General features: G+C 40.5%; 1 protein-coding gene across 1 annotated transcript in view; it reads left to right on the plus strand.

Annotated features, from left to right (window-relative positions):
• LOC309717094 (uncharacterized protein) overlaps positions 1-1,439 on the plus strand; it is a 144,605-nt gene extending 143,166 nt beyond the window's left edge. The window contains exon 2 of the mRNA XM_082551376.1: positions 1,428-1,439. The gene's annotated coding sequence lies outside the window, so the exon portion shown is untranslated. The remainder of the gene's footprint in view (positions 1-1,427) is intronic.
• Positions 1,440-21,256: the final 19,817 nt, after the last annotated feature.

Raw genomic sequence — 21,256 nt, forward strand, 5'->3', positions numbered from 1 at the left:
TATAACTATGATTTCTCTTCTAGTAAGTAATGAGAAAGTAAGCCGGAGCAGGGTGAGGGATGGAGATGGGGTGTGGGGAGTGTTTCGGAGGAAAATAAAGCTTAATAGCAAAAGAAGTTATTTCTTTTTTTATTATATTGCTTTAAAGGTCCCCTGTTGTTGGGGAGCTCATTATATAGAGCACATGTGACAGTTGTTGTTTTCAGGTGTCGTGATGGAACTCAAATTCCTTTTCTAGATGCATTTTAGCTGGGAATGGATCAGAATTAAGTACAAGAGTGCATGTTCAAATATGATTAGAAACCAGACTAAAAGCCTGCATCCACATTAGTTATTCTTTGATGGTGTACCGTCACATAATAGCATGATAGTAGGTGCCATACTTCAAATCATGTGTGCTCAGTGCTCTCCCTTAGCTGTCTCAGATTAATAAAGCAGAAGTCAGTGTTGAACCTGGGGGTGCTGGAGCCTGTTGCAGTTGCATATTTTTAGACTGTGGGATTAAGTCAAATTACCTGGAGAGAATCCACACAGACAAAGGAAGAACATGCCAACGCCACACAGAAAGGCTCCAGCCTGGCTCAAAACTCCGGACCTTCTTGCCGTTAAGCAACAGTCCAAGTAGCCACCTGTGCCACCCCTTGAAGACATTTTACAGTTCAAGAAAAAGAAATAGATCAAAAGATATATAAACTAGGACCATGTTAGCATGATATTGTAGATCCAAGAGTAAGGAGCATAGTGTACCTGTTTGAAGTATTACATGACAGAAACCACGTGAGGCAAAGTAAAGCACATACAGAACTGAAATATATATTTAATGGTCACATTGATTAAAATGGCTTTATTTAAAAAATGCATAAAACTGCAACAATTTTCTTTTTTTCACCCAGAGGCAGAAACCATTAATTTTGTTTCTTTATTGTGATTTTTGTGTTGGAAATGAAGTTTGTTACAAATATAAAGGACGTTTTCTGTATGGCCTGTTGAGCAGGCCAGTTTTTTTTTTTCCCCGCAGAAGAGCTTTCCAGCCCTCAGACTGAACTTCCCTCTCTCCCCCTCTGCATGTGTGGTGAGGCACACACTCACACACCCATGAGATTTGAACTTAAAGACACTGCAGAAAGAAACAATTTGGAGTTCTACTGTTATACTGCTTTATCGCAGCAGGATCCTGGATTTGAGCTCATCAGATTGACACAGAACTGAACTGAAAGTGTGATTATTTGGACTGTTGAGCGATGTTATATGCTGCTGTTATTTTCTTGTTTTGAACCAAACTGGATTTCTATAAAGGAACTATGTGTTAAAGGGTCAATGCACCAAAATTGGGTTTTGATAACAATTTATTGCTCATAAAATGAAAGACTGAAACTACTCAGAGTGATTAGTAATGGGCATAAGTTAAATGAGCTCATACAACTAAGTTGGCTTTATTAGCCATGCACAGATCGGACTGGTCTTAAATCCGTAAATTCTAAGATTCTTTTAAATAGTAGATTCTGAAACTAAAGGTTTTATATAAAGTCTGGAATCAAGAACTAAAGCTTAAAGAATAACCTAAGTGTGTAATTTGGAAAAAGGTTGGGTTAACTAAAATGATCTTGAACTGTGAAAAGTTAAGTGTGACCTATTTAACTGTCACTTATTTTTGTTTTGTTCATATGTTTTTGTTTTATTAAAGATGGTGAATTGTCATTTAAAGGTTTTTCTGGTTCTGGTCTCTTCACTGCGCTTTGCTCCACCGCTCCTGTAAGCCTAGAACTGGTCCATGAGCTTTTATATCTCTCTTACAGTAACATAAAATGTCCTTTTCACTGCACATCACCTTTCTGTGAGTGGCACAGTCCCTCAGAGCTCATAGATTACAGTTGGCTAAATATCCTGGTGGCTTTTGTCAAAGCAACCAGCTGCTGACATCTGGCCAATAATCTGCATACATTAATATCACCATATTGGTTACACTATACACCCAGCGCCAGAGAAGACCTCTGATTAAATTACACATCCAGACATATATCACTGCCATCCATCTTAAACAAACCCTGTCAGTGGAGCGCTAGCATCGCTGTGCAGCTTATCGTATTCTCTGGTCTCAGCTTGGTGGAAAATCTCCAATCAAATCGTCTGAAATATCAATGCAAATTAGCAACTTAGCGTCCATTAAAAACAATTCCATCTGGCACAGCCCCCCTGCTTGAAGCTTCCAAACATGACATATTATTTGGTATTAAGTATAGTTACTATTTAGTGATAGCTCCTTAGTAAAGAACGAGTACAATCGCTCACTGCACACAAGAGTTAAACTGCGAAATAATTACCCAAGTCAATGGGTGCCACTATCTCTCTGATTGGTTGAGTGCTCAGGCAAAAGCTATTAAGTTTTTCTTTCGTTTTTTTTTTTTGCAGGATTTCAATTAAAAGCTATGCAAACTGGTGGGCCTATCTTTAAACGATAGACCCCCAGAAATCCCTCCTCAAGGGAAGACCTATTGTAGTGTCCTCATCAACACTCCAATTAGAGCTTGCCCATTATCTTTCATGATAAAAAAAAAAAGGGTATTACCACAAAAGCACCTTATCCTCCTCTCCTAAAATAACTCTTTAGCTTTCACCCCATAATTTCATTAGAGGAAGATAGTCATTCATCAGTTAGAATGGTAATTTTCATTAATGACGCCTGGTCTCACTGAATATTGAATAAATTGTCCATTCATTTGGATCTCATGCTTTGGTTCAGTAATATCTCATGAATATAGGATGAGATATGAATACAAACACAGGAATATTTGAGTGAAAAATACAGCAAGAGAGCGGGAGTAAGAAAGACACAGAGAAAGAAACAGAGACGAGAGTTAAAGCGGTGTACAGATTTTTTCTTATTGAGGTTAATTCTGTATATCAGTACAGTGATTGCCATGCCATGTTGTTTATGGAGATGTCACTAATCAGTCACTCTCAGTATGCTCAGTGTTTCCATGCATGCATTTTGGCCTTAATGGCTTTCCTTTTAAAACCCTTCCTGAAATGATTGCATAAATGAACTCACACCACTCATATATTTCTTCTCATTTACTCACCCTGATTATGAGAACAGCTGTAACTCAACTGTGTTTCCTTAGTGCTGACTCTGAATTAAATATTGCTTAATCACATTCTGCTGACCCAGATGTTTCACTGTTCAGGGACAAATTTTTAGGTGAAAATCATTCTGAGAAATACTAGAAGAGATACATTAAACACACAAACATGCTTTTTTCACATTTTAGTTTAAATATACTTATTGTAAAGCAGAAACAGGTCTCGTTTAGTTTCAATAAGGAAATAAGGAACACTGCAGGCTTGCCTCTGGAAATGCCATATATGGCTTTCTTTCCGTTTGTTTTTATTGACTATATGATTCAAAAAGCAAAGGGTACAGTCATAGGAGCATCAAAACAACACTGTTTAAAAGACGATGCTGTCATTTCTTGTGTTTTTGTGGCAGCAAGTCAGTAAAGAGTACGACATCATGCACGCAATTTCATTTTCACACCTGTCACGTAATGTACCCCTGGGTGATAATTGAGACAATCGCTGGCATAGCCGGTGACCCCTGTGACACATCGCTAGCCTTACCACTCATCCATCACCACCACCTCCTCCACCTGTTCCTACTTGTTGGAAGCAGAAGAGTGAGTGGAGACGGGAGTAGAAACGGGTTTGAGTTGAAGTTGTGCTAATGGGGAGAGAGTATATGCTCCCACACATCCATTCCCCATCCTGTCAAGGAGCATCATGGTGGAACGCTGACGATGGGAACCTTAGTCCCTCCCCGCTCCAACACCTGCTGCTCCTCCATCTGCTTCAGCCAAACAGCCTCCTGCTTCTCCTGTTTACCCCCCCCCCCCCCCCCCCCCCCATCTACACATCTATCCATTCATCCATCCGTTCTTCTGTATCTCAAAAAAAAAGTGGTCTGCAAAGACTTTATTGTTTTCTCAAGAGTGACAGCAAGTTGCCAAAAAGTATGAAACCCAGCCAATCCTACAAACTTTTAAAGCCTCTGCTCCTGGACCTGAGTGCGTATACCGGAAGAGTGACAGTCTGAATATAAAAAGCTGGGAGGCACATTGTTCACTCAGGGTAAACATGCTGATGAGCAGATGATGAGAGCACAACTTCGGCCTCGGGTACATAAAACTCCATCGAATGTCACCTAGCTGGGTGCTTGGCAGCTACAACATATGCATTGCTACTTCCATTTTAAGCAAATGAGAAGAAGGAGACAAAGTCAGCAGAAAGAAGTTTTTGAGTCAGCAAAGGGGAGGCGCTCCATAGCTGATAAAAAAAAAAAGATGTATTACAGCAATGATGTCTCTAAGGAAGTGATGTGAAATGCATCCTATAGGGGAAACAGAACACATAGCACATTGTAGAAGCAAGAGCAATGTTCATTACTCTCAAAGTTGTAACTTTGTAAACAGTTTTGAGCCACCCCAATGTCTTTATATTTCACTTCCAACTTCACTTTAACTTTTTAAAGTGATGTTGAGCCGTAGTAACTGAAGGTCTTTCACAGTTAATCTCTCATTATTGGTACTATTTCACTTATTTTCAGTCTAATTAACTTTGTTCCCATTTCTTTCAATCTACAAAAAATATCAACAATAACAGAGTTTTGCAAAAACAAGGTGATTCCCAAAGTGTTATTTGCCAAAAACCTTGCATATCTCAGTATGGGGTGCAGTGTGTCCTTAAAGAAATTAAAGAAGTGGAACAAGTGGGGGATAAAAGAAGGAGAAATGTGCCTAAAAATCTATCTTCAGCAGAATAACAGTATCTGAGATGCATGTTACCCTTCAGTTGATCCTTTTAGTGATCACTGAAGCCTCATCAGAAATGGTCTCAGAAGAAGGTTGGCTGTCAAGAATGCGTTCTTAAGGAAGGGAAACTCCAGGGAGACAAAGGTGTCTCCCTGCATACATGCTAGCTATTATTAGCATATATGGAGGAGGTCAGGAAAGATGTACAACAGTGTTTAGAGTGTTTACAGCCATCTGTAAAAAACGGTGGAGGCTCTGTCATGGTTTGGATCTACATTTTAGCCAGTGGTGTTGGAGATCTTGTGGAAATTCATGGAATCATGAAGGCAGAAACGTGCTGCCAGTTTTGGATGCAATATTTCCAGATCCAATACCATCTGGAATTTTTTTTCAGCATGACAATGATCCCAAACACACTGTCAGTGCAGTAAAAGCATACTGGATAGAAAAACACACAATCATTAACACTATCAGTCACAGGTTGGCCTCCCCAGAGCCCGGACTTCACCATTATTGAAGCACTGTGGGATCATCTTGACAGAGAACAAAACAAAAGGCAGCCAACATACAAAGAAGAGCTTTTAATGTCCTTTTAAGAAGCCTGGAGAAATATTCTTGAAAACTACGCAAAGAGGTGGCGAGAAAGCTGCCTACATGTAGGAGAGTAAAGGTGGTCATACCAAATATTAACTTTCAATCTGGGTAGAATTATACAGTTGTTTTTCCCTTATATACTGGTTCAAAACTTAATGTTTGTGTGACGGAGCAAGTTTGTATTAAGAGTTAGTTATATGTGCCCTAAAAAACAAACAACAGTCTTGCCAAAGCCTGTGTAAGGAGGCTTTGAGCATTTCCTGTGAATGTCATAGTACTGAAACTGGCTACGGTTTAACTGGAGGTCACAAGATATTCCCCAGTGAAAATTAATTAATGGAGCTAAATGGCTAAATTAATTATTTACACACTTTTAGGCAAAAAGTAGTCATTTTAATTTTGGAAAAAAATAGCATAATATAACATCCCATCATGAATCATTAAATGCTATGCTTATTCCCTAATGAAGATGGTGACATCACCCATAAAATATTTGCATTCTTATAATGTATGCAGTTTATTTCAAGACAAAACACACGGTGGAATCCATTTTCAAACAATGAAAACCAAAACTTATATATATCACAAGTTGCTACAGCTTCATGAAGCACACTGACTCAATAAAATAATGCGAGATCAACAAGAATCTTGAAGTTTTGTTTTGTTTTGTTTTTTTTACAGTCTGTGGAATCTGGGAAAACTTTATTGTCCAGGAAATCTCTGATTCAAAGTTCTTACATAGCCGAGATGAAAAGAGAAAGAGGGCATTAAAGAATAACACTGCAGCTGATGGGCCTGGGTGTGCGTGTCTGTGCACATCCATTACTCGTGTTTTGAGGATATTAGTCTGTGTGTGCTTGACTCTGCTTCCATTTTTGGATAAAAAGTGACAAATCTTTTCATTTTGAGGAAAGTACTTGCTTGCATGAAGTGCTTTGAGTGCTCCAGGAGAGTAGATAAGCACTATATAAGAATCAGTCCATTTACCATTCACAGTTCTTAAGGAAAGACCTTCTGAAGTGAATACAGTACAAATATGTGTGTCTGTGTCTGTTTGACCAGTACCCTCTCATTCTATGTCCCACAGAGTCGACTATGAAGCACTCTCACTCTCTGCTGCAATGTGTATGATGGGACTAATTTCATTTTATGGCCTCCCATGCTTATTTTTGGCCCAAAGCAAATAGCGTGTGCATATAATCGGTTACTCATTTTTCCTCAGAGTAAGCTTTTACTTTCTCATAAATAATTACAATTGGAACAACACCCTTTTAAATTAAGCATCTTGCATTTTATGATTGAAAAAGTCCCAATGTATTATTTAAAAAAATCTCACCACAGGGTGATTAAACATTTATATCTAACCAGTGAAAAAATAATGTTGTCGTTAACGCTGCATGTTAAACCCTTTCGGCTCTAACACTACATCGTGTTGCGTTTGCTTGCTACTGTAATCCAGTTTAATCATAGTGGAATGGTTAACACAGCTGTTTACACTGCAGTATTCTCACAGACCAAAGGAAAGTGTTGAAAGTGAAGACAGTGTTGGCAGATGAAAGAAAAGCAGATTTTTGAGTTGGTGCTTATCCCTTTTCTCCTTTTGTCTGATAGAAGGTTGGCTGAGGTCACCTCTCTTGACTGCATCTGTCTTCATGGCTGCTCTGTGGGTTTTGAAAGAGGACCAGTTCAGCCCATACTTTTTCCCAAAGGTTTGTCACGCTGGTTCATGGATGAAGCTACCTTGGGTTTAGCACTTCTGACATGCATACACACAAAAACACACACACGGTGTGGAGAAGTGACAGGCACAGATGCCCTGTGTTTGACCTGGGAGCCATGCTGCCACGCAAAGTGTGTCTGACAGCTTCACTGAGCCCCCTTGTATCACGGCTGGATCACTTAGCGACACACATCCAACTTCGAGCTCAGGACACATGTAGGTGTTGTCACTACTCACACAAGCAAGGCTACAGCCACACCCGCAGCTCTGTGAGGCAGTAAATAGACAAAACAGAGACTGAGCTAGGCAATGACAATTCTGTCATGCTCATGTTTAGCAGGTAATATTCACGATTTTCACCATGTTTTAAGGCACTAAACCATAAGTACACTTCAAGCTTGTTTAAATTTAAGGAATTAGGTTAAAGTATATATACATACATACTGTAATTATACTACATTTCTCAAAAAGGCGGTAATGTAACACACATACTGTAATATCCTTACAAAATTCAATACTTTGCAATTTTAGCTACAACTATTGTCACTTGCTTTACAAAAGTTCTTCAGTTTACTGCATGATGATTGGATAGAATGAAAAATAATCATCAGACGTGTGCTTGCACTTGTGCTGCAATCAGCTGATGTAAGGTTTAATGGAGAAAAGAGAAAAATGGTGGCATGGTCGACAACTTTTGAGGAGTGGAGGTATGGACCTTACTTTTATTTTTATTGCATAAAAGAATAAGAGTCCAATGGTAAAGTGCAAACTGTGTCCTAGGCAGAAACAACTGTGTTATACTGCAAACACAGCTTCAGCTATGTTTCAGCAACTTTTTCAGACAGGGCTGTTTTTCAGATTAGCTTCGGGTTGTCGGCTTTGTGTTCACGATCCTAAGTACGTCTTCATTAGGATAGGGATTTGTGTTGGTGTGCGGGACTGTAGCCTCGTGTTTATATTGATAGCTGATAATGCGACAGCGCATTCCAGGTCTTATTATAGATTAACGCAAAACAAAGTAACAAGTAGTGTAATGAACTTCGTACGTTTGTACTTTCTCCAGTGAGTAATTAAGCACTTCCTCATTGGCACAGTTCATTAGCCCAGTACATATCAATGTATTTTTGCTAAAGAAAGCCATTTGACTTGGATTTATTTTACCACTGTTGTTTACTATAAGTTGTGCTGTGGACTGGAATCATGTCCAGGAGCTACAGTCATCTCCCCCACCCTGTGATATCTGGGATCCATGCCAAACTCTCCATGACCATGAACTGGACAAGCTCTTAAGAAAATGGATTGATAGATGTTTGGTATTAGTTATGCAAAACCTCTGACAACCATTTATATATTTTATAATTAAGAGATGCAGTTCAATAACATTATAAAATTAGTTTATAATTTTTCTGATTTATAATAAACCTTCTGTCTTGGCTGGTTTCTAATGGATTTAAAAAATATCCTAAAAAAGAAAAGAAAAACGAGGTTATCGAAATTTTCTTTTTCACATTGATCAAAAGACAGAACTATATCAGCTTTAAAAAGCTGGAACACTTCATTAGTTCTGTTGTCATTCCAAGGTCTACATGTAGTTTTACTTGCCAGCCTGTTTTGTGCCTACCTGGCTCAGTTTTCTTTTTTTTCCCCTCACAGTCCAGATGCTCGGCATGATGAGCAAAAATCTAATGAATATGTCTGTTATTGTGGTGCTGATGGCCGTGGGGTTCCGATGCAGCAGGTGTGCTGAGAAGCTGAAGCCACGCAGAGCAAATATTTGGTCTCCTCTTCACACATGGATGAGTCAACATAACCAGAGGAACCCACTGGACCTTTTTCAAACATTTCTGGCCTCTGTTTGTGGGTGCTGTTGGGGAAAATAGGGTGTGGAGGATCTGTATCAGTATGAAGGATGTGTATTCATTAACCCTTTAAAATGCAGTTTCTAATTTACAGAGTAAAGTTGCTGTAAGAACCTACTCTGCTACTTAAGCATCAGTTTGAAAAAAATAACAGAGGGGAACAGAGGAGTTGGGCAATTCAGAGGAAGGCGGAAATAATTTAAAGAGCGGAAGAGTCAAACTATAAACTAAATATAATATAAATTTCTTATTGTTGATGATTGCAACTGGCAGAACAACCACACATTATATTACAGACCACATGTCCTTAATTTGTGATATTAATGTAGTGTAACTTCAGTCTCTGCTCACGTTTTCTGTTTCTAGTTTCAAAATCTGATGTCAGGCTACATCAGCTGCAGGTTAAATAAATGCACAGCAACTGGTCTTGCATCTGTCTGGAAACATTGTAAATTTGGTGTTTATGACATGCTGACATGTAACATTGCAGGTTGGCATATGACATGTGTCTCTGTCTTCATTAGAACAACATCAAGCCAGTCACAGTGAGCACAATAGCTTCATTTAGCCTGCGATCTGGTGAGAGCTGCTCTGTAATAACACGGGGTCAGGATCTGAGAAGGAGCGAGCGGTCACGCTGCCATCGCCGCCTCCTATGATGAAAGGCTCTCTCGACAATCCCCTTTGCTGTTGCATTATTTTGAGATTGCTAATACAACCTTCTCCATCCCTGATTCTCAGCTATTTCCTCTCGCTGTTCTCCCGGCTCTCCCTCTCTATTTTTCATCTCCCTGCTGCAATGTACTCTCAACCCTTTTTTCTGATCTGCTGTGCCTAATCGTTCTTTTATTGTGCAATCTTCTCCTACACACTTTCCCGTCCTCTTCTCTATCCCTTCTCTTATTATGTGCTTCCTTTTTCACTGCAGCGTTTAAAAAAAAATTAAGTTTGTTTCACTGTGCAACATTAAAATAATATATAAAGTATCATTCTTTTTATTCGGGCAGTGTGTGTGTGTGTGTGCGTGCGGTGGCAATCAAGTGCAGGTCCATTTTACTTATATTCAAGTTTGCTTTAGTATTTAAATTTGAGAAAACTTATGTATTTCTAGTAGCAAATATGACAACTTTCAGTTGTGTTGTAATGATGTTTAAACATTTAAGCTAGACCTGTACAATTTTTACTGTCAGTGCAGTTTATGAGGCCAATAAGGTAATGATTTTGCAATGTGAGGTAGTCTGTTTCAGCTGATTTATTCCATGAAAAAATACACGAATAAGGTTTATTATTGTGAGAACCAAATAAATAATAAATAAGTGAGTTTCTTCTGATAATGGACTACATTTATTTGGATAGACAAAGTGGTTGAATATGTCACAGACACACCTAGAAATATTTTTCCAGTAAACATTATCCAAATATCCAAACATAGTCAAATGGGTCTGTACTGTACCAGGATCCCTGGTTCAATCCTAAGAAGCAACACAAATCCTTCTGGGGCTGCATCAGAAAAGGACAGGTGGGTTAAAAATCTGCCAGATCCAACATGTGGAGCTACATTCTGTGATGACCCCTTGTGAGTAATAAATGTGGATGTCCTGATCTAAATGCTGGTTTTGATAATGGATCAATATTTGTACAAAAGGACTGATCGTTTATTTCTATCCTCTACCTGAGTTATGTAGCCCACTGAATTTTTGGGGGGGAAATTCACTACTGTATGTCACATTGAAAGCTGTGTTTTGTTGTGTTAACTAATTATTGTGGAAAGTAAAAATCATTTAGTGGTCATTAAAATGTGTTCAGAATTTGTTTTAAATGCACAACCTGCTTGTGTTGTTCCAGCTTATTCACATATATTGTGCTAAATCACAACAGTCACCTTGAGGCACATACAGTAATATTGTAATATGAAGACCCTGCAATAATAGAGAGAAACCCCAACAATCAGGCGACCCTCTGTGAGCAGGCACCTGGGGACAGTGGGAAGGAAAAACTCCCTTTTGAAAGAAAGAAAGTTCGGCAAAACAAAGTTCAGGTAGGGGCAGCCGTCTGCCATGACCAGCTGGGGGAGACTGAACAGCACTTATATCTCTAGTACAAGTAAAAGGTAATCTGAGTACGTCTTCAACTACTACTGTAAGGACAATATAAGCAATTTCATTGTGTTAATACATCACAGTATCACGATTAGTCCATCCAATTCTGGCCGTATGATGGGAAAATGTAAGCCCTGAGCAGGTTTGTATTTAGTGTCCAACATACAGGTTTAGACTGACAGCTACTGTTCAGACATGATGTACGACTTCCCATTCCCCTGCTCTCACATGGTTTGTCCCGACTGAAAATATCTGTCCTTTTGTCTACATTAATTACCCCGACTGTCTATCATGTTACTTTGTGCTGTGTGAGGTGTCTGTCATGCAGTGTCCTTTTTGCATGTATGTGTATGTGCGTGTCGAAGGTTGCACACATGTAGATCATGCAGAATTGTCTCTACTCCCTGATGGATAAAATGGTTTTACTCAAGATAGTAGCTTTCCTGGTGATTTACGAGCATACATGCATGGACACACACTCGCACGCACACACACACACACACACACTGACAGCTGGAGTGATGGGTGAGCTTGCGAGGAAGTATGGAATTGGGAGAAGGACGAAAAGCAAAGGAGATTGGAGCAGAAAGCAACCTGTGAGCTACTAGATATAAACAGGTGAATGATTTTCTGTTCCCTCTCAGATTGTTTCCTCATCTCATCTCTCAGCCTGGCCTGGTCCCTTGGAGAGACAGGCTGGAACTGCAGCTCCTTACTAAGCAGCCCTGGTAGACTATCTGGCACAAACATATAGCTCGGCTACTGTTGCTCCTTCGCGCTTTGCTGGCCGCTGTGCGCCACTGGCCAAGCTGTTAAAATGCACAGCCTTATTCTCTGCTCTGAATCGCATTAGCTCCGGGGCTGTCGTAAACTGATACAAGCAGCAGGCCTTGAAGAAACACACTCTCTTGAAGACGGACATGCTTTATGTGCACACATATATTCCCTCACCTACAGGCACACACATGCACAATTGCTCACACATACACATGACTCTGTCCCAGACGACCGTATGCAAAATCATGAGCAATATCTTGGAGGAACAAACACCCTGACCTTTGCAAAGATATATCTTTTGTCCTCGAAGCACTTTTGTATCTTCTCCATTTTCCATTCCATTTGGCAAGACGAAGAAAAAATACAGTAGGGGAAATCTGAAGCCCAAATACAGGCCCTGCTTTCCATATGACTGGCAGATCAAATCAAGGAGTTACTATATTGACAATGAGATTACCAGCTAAACACCTGCTGCAAGTGCAGCTTGCAAACTGAACAATATATTTACTTTGTAAAAGTTTTTTTTTAATAAAGAGGCGACGTGCTGTGCAATATCACGCCATAAACCCAGCTGTTGTGTGCGTTAGGTGACAGATTTCAAATCATGATGAAAAAAAGTTTGCTTTTACAGCTGCTACTACTGATGCTTTCATAAGCATCTGTTCAAAGAAAGCGTGTGACCGCAGCTCTCCTCGTATGTGTTAATGGTACTTACTTGTATGGCTTGTAAATCCTTTAAACTTGTAGGTGTTTAATCTTTTATGCATTTCTCAATTAGAACCCCACCGCAGGGATTACATCTGCTGAGAAACAAAGATGCATGTTTGTTTCGAGGTAGAATCCCAAACTATTACAAGATGTTTAAACAGGGATTTGTAGCAGGACTGAGGCTTTCTCTTGCCTTGTCTGCAGGAAGCCACGGTGAAAAGAGCGAGCGAACAAACAAGCTAAGACAACAGTCAGCCTTTCGAAAAGAGTGGCAGTGACACCTCTCTCAGTTAGTCACTGAGCTGTCAGTCTGAACTACGCTGTCACCTCCCTCCTCTCCATATCATTGACTTTCGACTGACTTGAGAGCAGTTTCTGCCAAGCCCCTTTGAAATAATGCATTGTGCTGGAGGAGTTATCATAGAGGACAATATTCTCCTGAAACACAGTCTTAAAGTGGACCTCAGAGAAAGGAGCCGGCTGCTTCACTTTCTCTCTTTGGTTGCTAGGTTAATTCTCCACACAGAATCACTGGAGCCTTTATGGGCGGCTGGCACCATCTCAGGCCCCTGCCTCCGACTGCTCCTTGAGTGCGTATATGAAAGAAAAGGAGGGCAAAAGAGAGAAAAATCATTCCTCTCACTCAGGGTGGCGTGCTAGGACTTCCAATTTTTCTCACCACCCCTTGTGCCCCCTTTTCCCCCTTGGCATTCCCACAAGTATATCTCATGGCTGGTTCCCGTGGCCGTACTCTCTGGCTCTGACCTCAATCCGTCTCGTTAAACCATAATTGGAAATGAGCTAGACATTTACCTCTCTGGATATATATCTGTGAACTTGCCCTCCACTGGGAAATCTTTACTTGCATGCTCCCTTGCTAAATCAAAAGCTGGGATTTCTCACCTAAAATCATTTAGGCAGATCTGAGCTGAGGTGAAGGTTTGCACTGTCACAGAGAGATATTTCAAAGAGTTTGCCCCGAGCCACTACTTGCCAGCTCCGCAGCCAGCGGGGCAAAGTGACATTCGCTTACCACACTGTATTCTTTTAGATGGCAAATTGAAGTGTGATGCCACACCCTGCACTGCAACTGTTTTCTATCATAAACACTTTGATGAAGTGATATGTAATCAATGCTCGCTGACTTACTGTTCGTTCTGTGGCAGAAGAAATGCTACCGCTCAATATTCTACTCTGCTGCATTTTACATGAGGAAATGTCCTATTGCTCAAACAAAAGGAGATTCTCTTTGCCCCCGAAGGCAACACTAATATCAAAAAGCAGACACTGCAGCACAAGACTTCTGCATATTTATGTTCATTAGGTAATTTGTGCTGAAGTAGGTCTGTGTGTGTCCCAAGTGTGCACTCTCGTGTAATAAGGTCTCAAATTCTCTTCTGTAACGAAGACAAAGACTTTTGATGGAACAAAGAGGCTGTACTGTACATATATATATGTAGCCACACCATACACGCACACACACACACAAATGCTAAAGCTGTATTTTTTCCCTTCCCAGCCCTCTCAGACTAATCCAGTATACACCTGCAGAGTGACCCCCCTTCACCAGAAGATCGATGGCAGTGTCCTTGAAACTAAAACCACAAGGTCAGCTTTTCCTGTCTCTGCATGTGTACATCCATACAATATATGCTGCCTCTTCTGTCAAATACACACACACACACACACACACACACACACACACACACACACACACACACACACACACACACACACACTTGAGCCACCTCTTTTTAAGCCATTTAATGCTGAGTTATAAATCATTAAAGCATAAAAAGGGACCTCAATCCGGGGATGAATCGGTGTTGTGTCTGCATACAACAGACAACATAGAACAATTTTAAATTGTATCTTTAGGCACTTTCTTGCAAACAGCCTCTCACAGAAGGACACAAGGACAAAAGAAGGGGTAGGCCTACAAAAAGTGTCTACAGCTGATGAGCAGTATCTTAAAGTCTTTAAGAAATAAATCCAGCAAAGACCTGACAGAGGACCTGAGAGACACACGTTACCCTTCAGCTGATGCATCTAGTGTTCACTGAAGCCTCATCAGAAATGGTCGCAGTGGAAGGGTGGCTGTCAAGAAGCCATTGTTAGGGAAAGGAAATAGGGAGAAGTCTGAAACATGCCAAATTAGACAAGAACTGGATTGAAAATCAGTGACAACAGGTCTTATGGAGTGGTGACAGGTCATCTTGACAGAGAACGGAACAGAAAGCCAACATCCAAAGAAGAGCTGTGAAAGCTTCAAGAAGCCTGGAGAACTTTTCTTTAAGACTTCTTCAATAAATGACAAGAAAGCTTCCCTACAAGGGTTCAGGCTGTGTTCAAGGATAAAGGTGGTCATACCAAATATTGACTTTCAAGTTGGTTAGAAATGTCCAAACTTTTTTTTAGTTTCGTTTTTTTAGGAAGAAAATGGTGAATCCTAAAAGATTGAAAAGAGCATAGAAAACAACAGCACTGAGTAAGTGGAATTAATTTACCATCAGAAGGTGAAGAGGACTATTAATACATAGTTGGAAAAATATTCCGTCTCTGGAAGGCATGCTGGAAAAGGTTGCAAACTATTATTTTACTGCTTAACTTAAAAAGTAGTGATTTAATATGAGACTTTCTTAGCGCTCACTTAATATTCTAACATTCACCAAAATAAAACAAAGATTTAACTGGATGCTTTTTCTCTCTTCTGCTCTGCTTATTGTTCTTCCGTATACTGGAAAAGCTCGAAACATCAACCTTTAGAATATAAAGCTAAATGCACAATTGGCATACTGTGAATTACAGATATTCATGGGCAAAAACATAAAACAATGACTCTTAGCTTAACTCTGAACATCAAAGAACACTGCTTTCATCTGGGTGAAGCACCCTGAGATGAATCTCATGCCTGAATAATAATAAGCATATTTTTCTAAATATACAGCCCTGTTTATCCCCATGGCTGAGGAAAATACATATTTATATGCACATTGCTGCACGCTCTTTTGCAGTGTATGATGAATTTCTATGTAATCCATATTTTGTCTCCATTATTGTTCAGGCCATAAATAGTCCAATTCAGGCCTGAAAAAAAAAATCACAATATGAGCCACTGTGTGAGCATTATCAAACAGGTGGAGTGAATTAAAGCTGTGGCTGGTGTGTGTGAATGCATGTTTGCTCACTCTGGGAGCACAGCATAGTATATTCCTGAGGGGTATAAGTTTTACACTGTAGCTGCCTGATGCTACTTTGTCATGAAGGAACAAGCTGCAGGTTACAAATGTCTGGGCACAAGCTGTTATACATTGTTGGCAACTTTGTTTTGAATGACGTTGAAAATAAAAAGTGCTGCATGTCTACGTATTAAACTGCTAACACAAGTTTAATTAACAAATTCAGTTTCACTTTAATGCATATGAATATTCATAGACCGCAGGGTTTACTGAATACACAGACCAAGTCTCCCTTTTTCTCTTGTGAACGAGAGCATGTTCACCCTCCTGAAGTCAGCGGCTGACCTATTTAAGACTCCTAATGATGATGAAGCTGCCAAACTAAAGACCATTTCCCGACTGCATTAAAAAGTGCTTCCCCTCATTGTGGTGCAATGGCGTTAGCTAAATTCATAAGCCAGCATCAGCTGAGTCTGACACACTCAGATATATTCGCCCACACAGACTAGCAGGATGTAGTAGAGGGCCACTCACAATGACTCACTCAGGATAATTGAAATGTAGCGAACATTAGCCATTCTCGCATCTTACCGAATATCCTGCTCTGCAGACCTCTTGTTTTGCGTGAACGATGCTGTATGATCTGATGCAGAGCAAAGAAAAGAAATGTAAATAGAGGAAGAAGATATCACTCTTCATATTACTCTGGCAAACTGAAGAAGACAGACATGGTGGCGTGTCCTTTGTAAAACATAATATCACATTTGCTCCATAAATAAACAAAAGATTCAGTTTTAGTCTGTTTGTGATTCGTGCATCTGATCTGCCCAGGAGAAGCACTGTCACTGTCAATCTGTTGCTGGAATTTCAGCTCACTTGCCATATTGACAGCTGATCTGAAACCAACTCATCCAGAACTCTTCAACAGAGCTGAACATCACAGACGTGGACAGTCAGACAACACGTTGAACTGAAGCATCCCAGATTGTCAGAACGAGCGGAACCGCAACCAGATTAGTCCGTTTTGATCTGTTTAGCCTCTACTCAGGGGACTGTGGGCCCACATGAGAAGATGACACATACTCGAATACTAAGGAATTGTTGACAAAAGCTGCCACTTGCAACCCTTTATACCGTGGCAGTCAGAGACTGGGGAGAGAAGGGCAGGGAGTGACAGAGAGGCACAGAAAACTCAGCAGTCATAGGGCGAGAGGCAGGGGTACATCTTGGGCAGCCTGACACAGGGCTGATGTCTATGATCTAATTAATAAAATCAAATTAATAATAATAAAAAGTTATTAGTTCATTAATAGCAGCTCCCAGTCTGTTCTCTGTTTCATGGCTATCTATTATTTAGTCATTGGACCTGAGTTACTCAGGAATGATTCATTGCTGATCAGTTTGTTCCAGAGTAGCAAGTACCATTTTATGTATCTGTAGAGTGATAATATGTCTCACTGGGAGTTGAGCGGAGGAAACAAATAACTTTATCTTTGTGGATTCAGTGGAGAAATCAGTTTACAATCGGCCAAGCTCACCCAAAACTCTTCCACATTTTCGGAACAGTGGAGGGGAAGCTTTTGTAACTTCCAAAAAGTCATACTCAGAAAGACACGCCCACTTCAGAGAGTTAATTCTAAGCTGGATAGAGGTCAAAGAATCATTCAACACATTACACATATACACTCAATGGCCACTTTGTTAGGTACGCCCGAAACAAATGTTTCAGAAATTTCTGATCTAGAGTTTACAGAGAAAAAAATACCCAGTGAGCAGCAGTTCCTCTGTGTGAAAATGCCTTATTCATGTTAGAGGTCAGAGGAGAAAGGGCAGACTGATTCGAACTGATAGGAAGGCAAACTGACTCAAAAAACCACTTGTTTCAAACATGCATATCTTATTCTATTATGACTGTTTCCAGCAGGATAATCTGCCATGTCACAAAGTGCGTATCATTTCAAACTCATTTCTATGACAATGAGTTTATTGTATTCAAACGGCCTCTCAACCAATAGAGCACCTTTGGGTTGTGGTGAAATGGGAGATTCGCATCATGGATGTTCAGCCGACAAATCTGCAGCAACTGTGAGATCCAGCACCTCACCTAATCTGTGCCACAAAGAATTAAAGGTGTCTTGAAGACAAACGAGGGGTCCAACCCAGAACAAGCAAGGTGTACCTAATAAAGTGTCTAGGGAGTGTAAAAATTTCTTTTAAATTAGCCATTTATTAATTTACTGACTTGTAATTATTTTGCTTTTTTAAATGTGGCCAGGTGTGACCAAACACCCTTAAGATACTGGTAATGAAGCACTGCAGGCTGTTATACCTGTTTCAACAATATTTATCACCAGCTGCGTGTGGCAGTTTGAAACAGCTGTAAATAGATCTGCAGTCGAACATATTCAACAACTGTGAACTAGTTTGTTTCAAGTATAATCCCTGCCCTCTGCCAAAAGAGGAGACTATGCTCTATGGTGAAATTAAAGATATTGGGTCATTTTTTAGCTTCCAATATCAGGTAATATCATTAACTTCAGAGGCATTCAACTTCTCCGTGCAGAGACCCAGGAGAGGTTCTCTTTGTTATTCGCTAATATGTTCCAATACAAACAAGAAGAGCACGGTATGAGCGTCATTAATTCCCAGCATCTTTTCCTTCTCTAAAACAGGAGGTCGAGCAGAGGACAGTCTCTCTCCACCTCGTCTGAAAAGTTTCTTCCTTTTTACTAACCATTACTTATTCCCTTCAATCCCAAACGTTCATGCAGTCTCAGTGAAGACCACTGGGACAGTGCTGCAAGCGCATTTCCCTGACGGGAGCCATCTGCCGGCTTCTCCCCTCCTGTCATTAGCCCATCTCTGCGATGAATCCCAACACATATCATTGGCTGCAATCTGTCTGTCTGCCTTTAACGCCAACCAAACATCTGAACAGCCGAGATCTCTGATGGGTGGAGGGCTGGAAACTTCTCCTGCCAGTCTGCCTGATAAGCCGTGCTTTACTCCTCTCCTTATTCAACCTCTTCAGTTTTCCCCTATGTCCAGTACAAATATACTCCTTTGCTTTGTTTCATCTCCAAAGGAAAATTTCTGATCGCGGCGTTATTCCTCCAGTCTGTTTGGTAGTTTCTCTCGATGGCCTCTGCCACTGATATTTCCTCATTCTTCCATCCCCCCCCCCCCCCCCCCCACCACTTACCATTTTTGTTCCTGCTGGCAGGGTGCAGCCATATATTTGTCTGTTCCTGCGAGGGAGTGAGTGATGCGTGTGTCGTCCGTGGTGGCAGAGGGAGCAGCAGAGCCTGACGTGAACATACGCTTTGAGAGCTCCCATTTATAACTCCTTCTCCTAATGAACAACATGCTGAATGCAACACGGATGCAATTACCTTCAGGAACTCATTTTCATAAGGATAAACAAAAGTGCTTGCTCTCACCACAAAGTGGAAAAAGTCAGAATGGGAAGATAATGGGCCCCTGGCAAAAATGACAGGAAATTGAACTTCTGTGCTAAAGAGGCTAGCGCTTGGACTGTGGTGCATTTTCTACTTTCCGGTAATAATCCTGGCAACCTGAAGCCGGGGGGGGGGGGGGGGGGGGGAGTCGTAGCCAGTTCTGCCATCTGCATCTCTGACCTCACGGTGTGTGTCAGCAGGCAGGTTTGCACCTCCTTCCCTTGGTTTTCCATCATCGCCATGTTACGTCCTTTTTGCTTTGTGGCCTGTATGCATGAGCTTACGTAAGGGATTGGCAGATCCCTTCATCGCTAGGTTTTGCTCTCAGATTACGTTTCATGGACTGGAAACGAAAAGAAAAAAAAAACAGAAAAATGTTTTTAAAAAATGACATCTGTAAACTCTTGATGTTGCTCTGCATACAAACAGAGTTCAAACAAACAGAGTCAGTTAACACTTTTAAGCTATTTCTGCTTCCACACCTGCTGCACACACTTATTCCACTCCCCTCCACCCCCAGTCTACCCCACCCTCCCCACTTCAAAATGTACACAGTAAGGAGGCATCAGTAGGTTAATTAGCAGGAAGAATATGGTTAGGGGTTTGGAGACGATGGAGACAAACAGGAGGCACTCACTCTCCTTGGCCCCTGTCCTCACTGGCAGATGCTGCCACTGCCAATGCCACGACCCCACTCAGCACACTTCTGCAGAGACAGAAAGAAAAAAAAATTGGAGCAACACAGAGACAGTTGGAAGAAGCAGCTTTGGCCACATAAGAAAAAGGACGGATTTTATCAGCCCCCAACAAGGAATCTGTCTTGCTGTTGTTTATGCATATAAAGCTCCTCAGTGTTGGAGCACTGGTCTACAGAGCCATACCCATATGGCCAATGTGTTCAGTGTAGTAATGCAGAGAGAGGAAAGGAGGCTCCCCAGAGTACCTCTCGTTCCAACCGAGGAATCTCAAGGTCATTTGGTGGAGAACAGTGCAACATGATGGAAGACAACAGAATATTAGCATCACTGTATGGTGACATGTGACGGGTATTTTTTCACAGTGCTAGTTATGAGCTACCATGAGCCATTGTGTAAACAAGCTTAAGCCACAAGATACAGTAAGATCGAATGTCGTCCTTAAGCTGTGCAGTGTAGCTCAACCAGTGCCGCGTCCTATTGTCCTTTTAGGGAAGAAATGAGAGGTGGGCGGCAAACTGGAGGAGGTACAGGTGTTTGATAGAGTGGCTTCATTACCTCGACTGAAGGGCAATCTGCCTCGAGAAGAGGAGAGGAGAGGAGAGGAGAGGAGAGGAGAGGAGAGGAAAAGAGAGAAGAGGAGAGGAGAGGAGAGAAGAGAAGAGGAGAGAAGAGCTTAATCCACTGTAAAAAAAAAAAAAAAAGTAAAAGATATAGTGATAATGCAGAATACATAACGGTATACTTTCCTGCTTAATGTAAAATTCACAATAAAGAACCATAAACCTGTTCAAAGTAATTCATCTAAAAACAACAGACATTCCGTTAACCCGATTACAGTCTTGCATTGTTAAATACAGTGAAACTGTATAAAACAAATATAAAAAAGTTCAATATTACGGTAAATTGCTGGCAGCTGTGGTTGCCAGAATTTCACTGTGGAAAATATAGTGATAATGCAGAATACATAACGGTATACTTTGTTGATGAATGCAAAATTCACAGTGTTCAACTGTTGTTTTTGCACAATAATTACACTAAAATAAAAAAGTAATATAATGTAAACCTGTTGTCAAAATAAATTTTTTAATAAGCTTGATTACTGTCTCCCATTGAAAAAGCAAAGAAGAGCTGAATAATGCAATATATGTTTTTTATTTTTTTTATTTTAAAAGTTCATATTTACATTCAATTACTGGCAGCTGTTGTAGCCAGAATGTCCCCGAAAAAATTAAAGTCAAACAAATGAGGTAATGAAGATAATACAGCTGATTGGCATAAAAATTTACATTCGTTTACTTTTTGTTATAATTTGCTAGAAACACGAATAAAATCCAATAGAAACAATGATTAAATTAAACA

The sequence above is a fragment of the Aulonocara stuartgranti genome (assembly GCF_965226115.1).
Source record: "Aulonocara stuartgranti genome assembly, chromosome: 1".
Lineage (NCBI taxonomy): Eukaryota > Metazoa > Chordata > Actinopteri > Cichliformes > Cichlidae > Aulonocara > Aulonocara stuartgranti.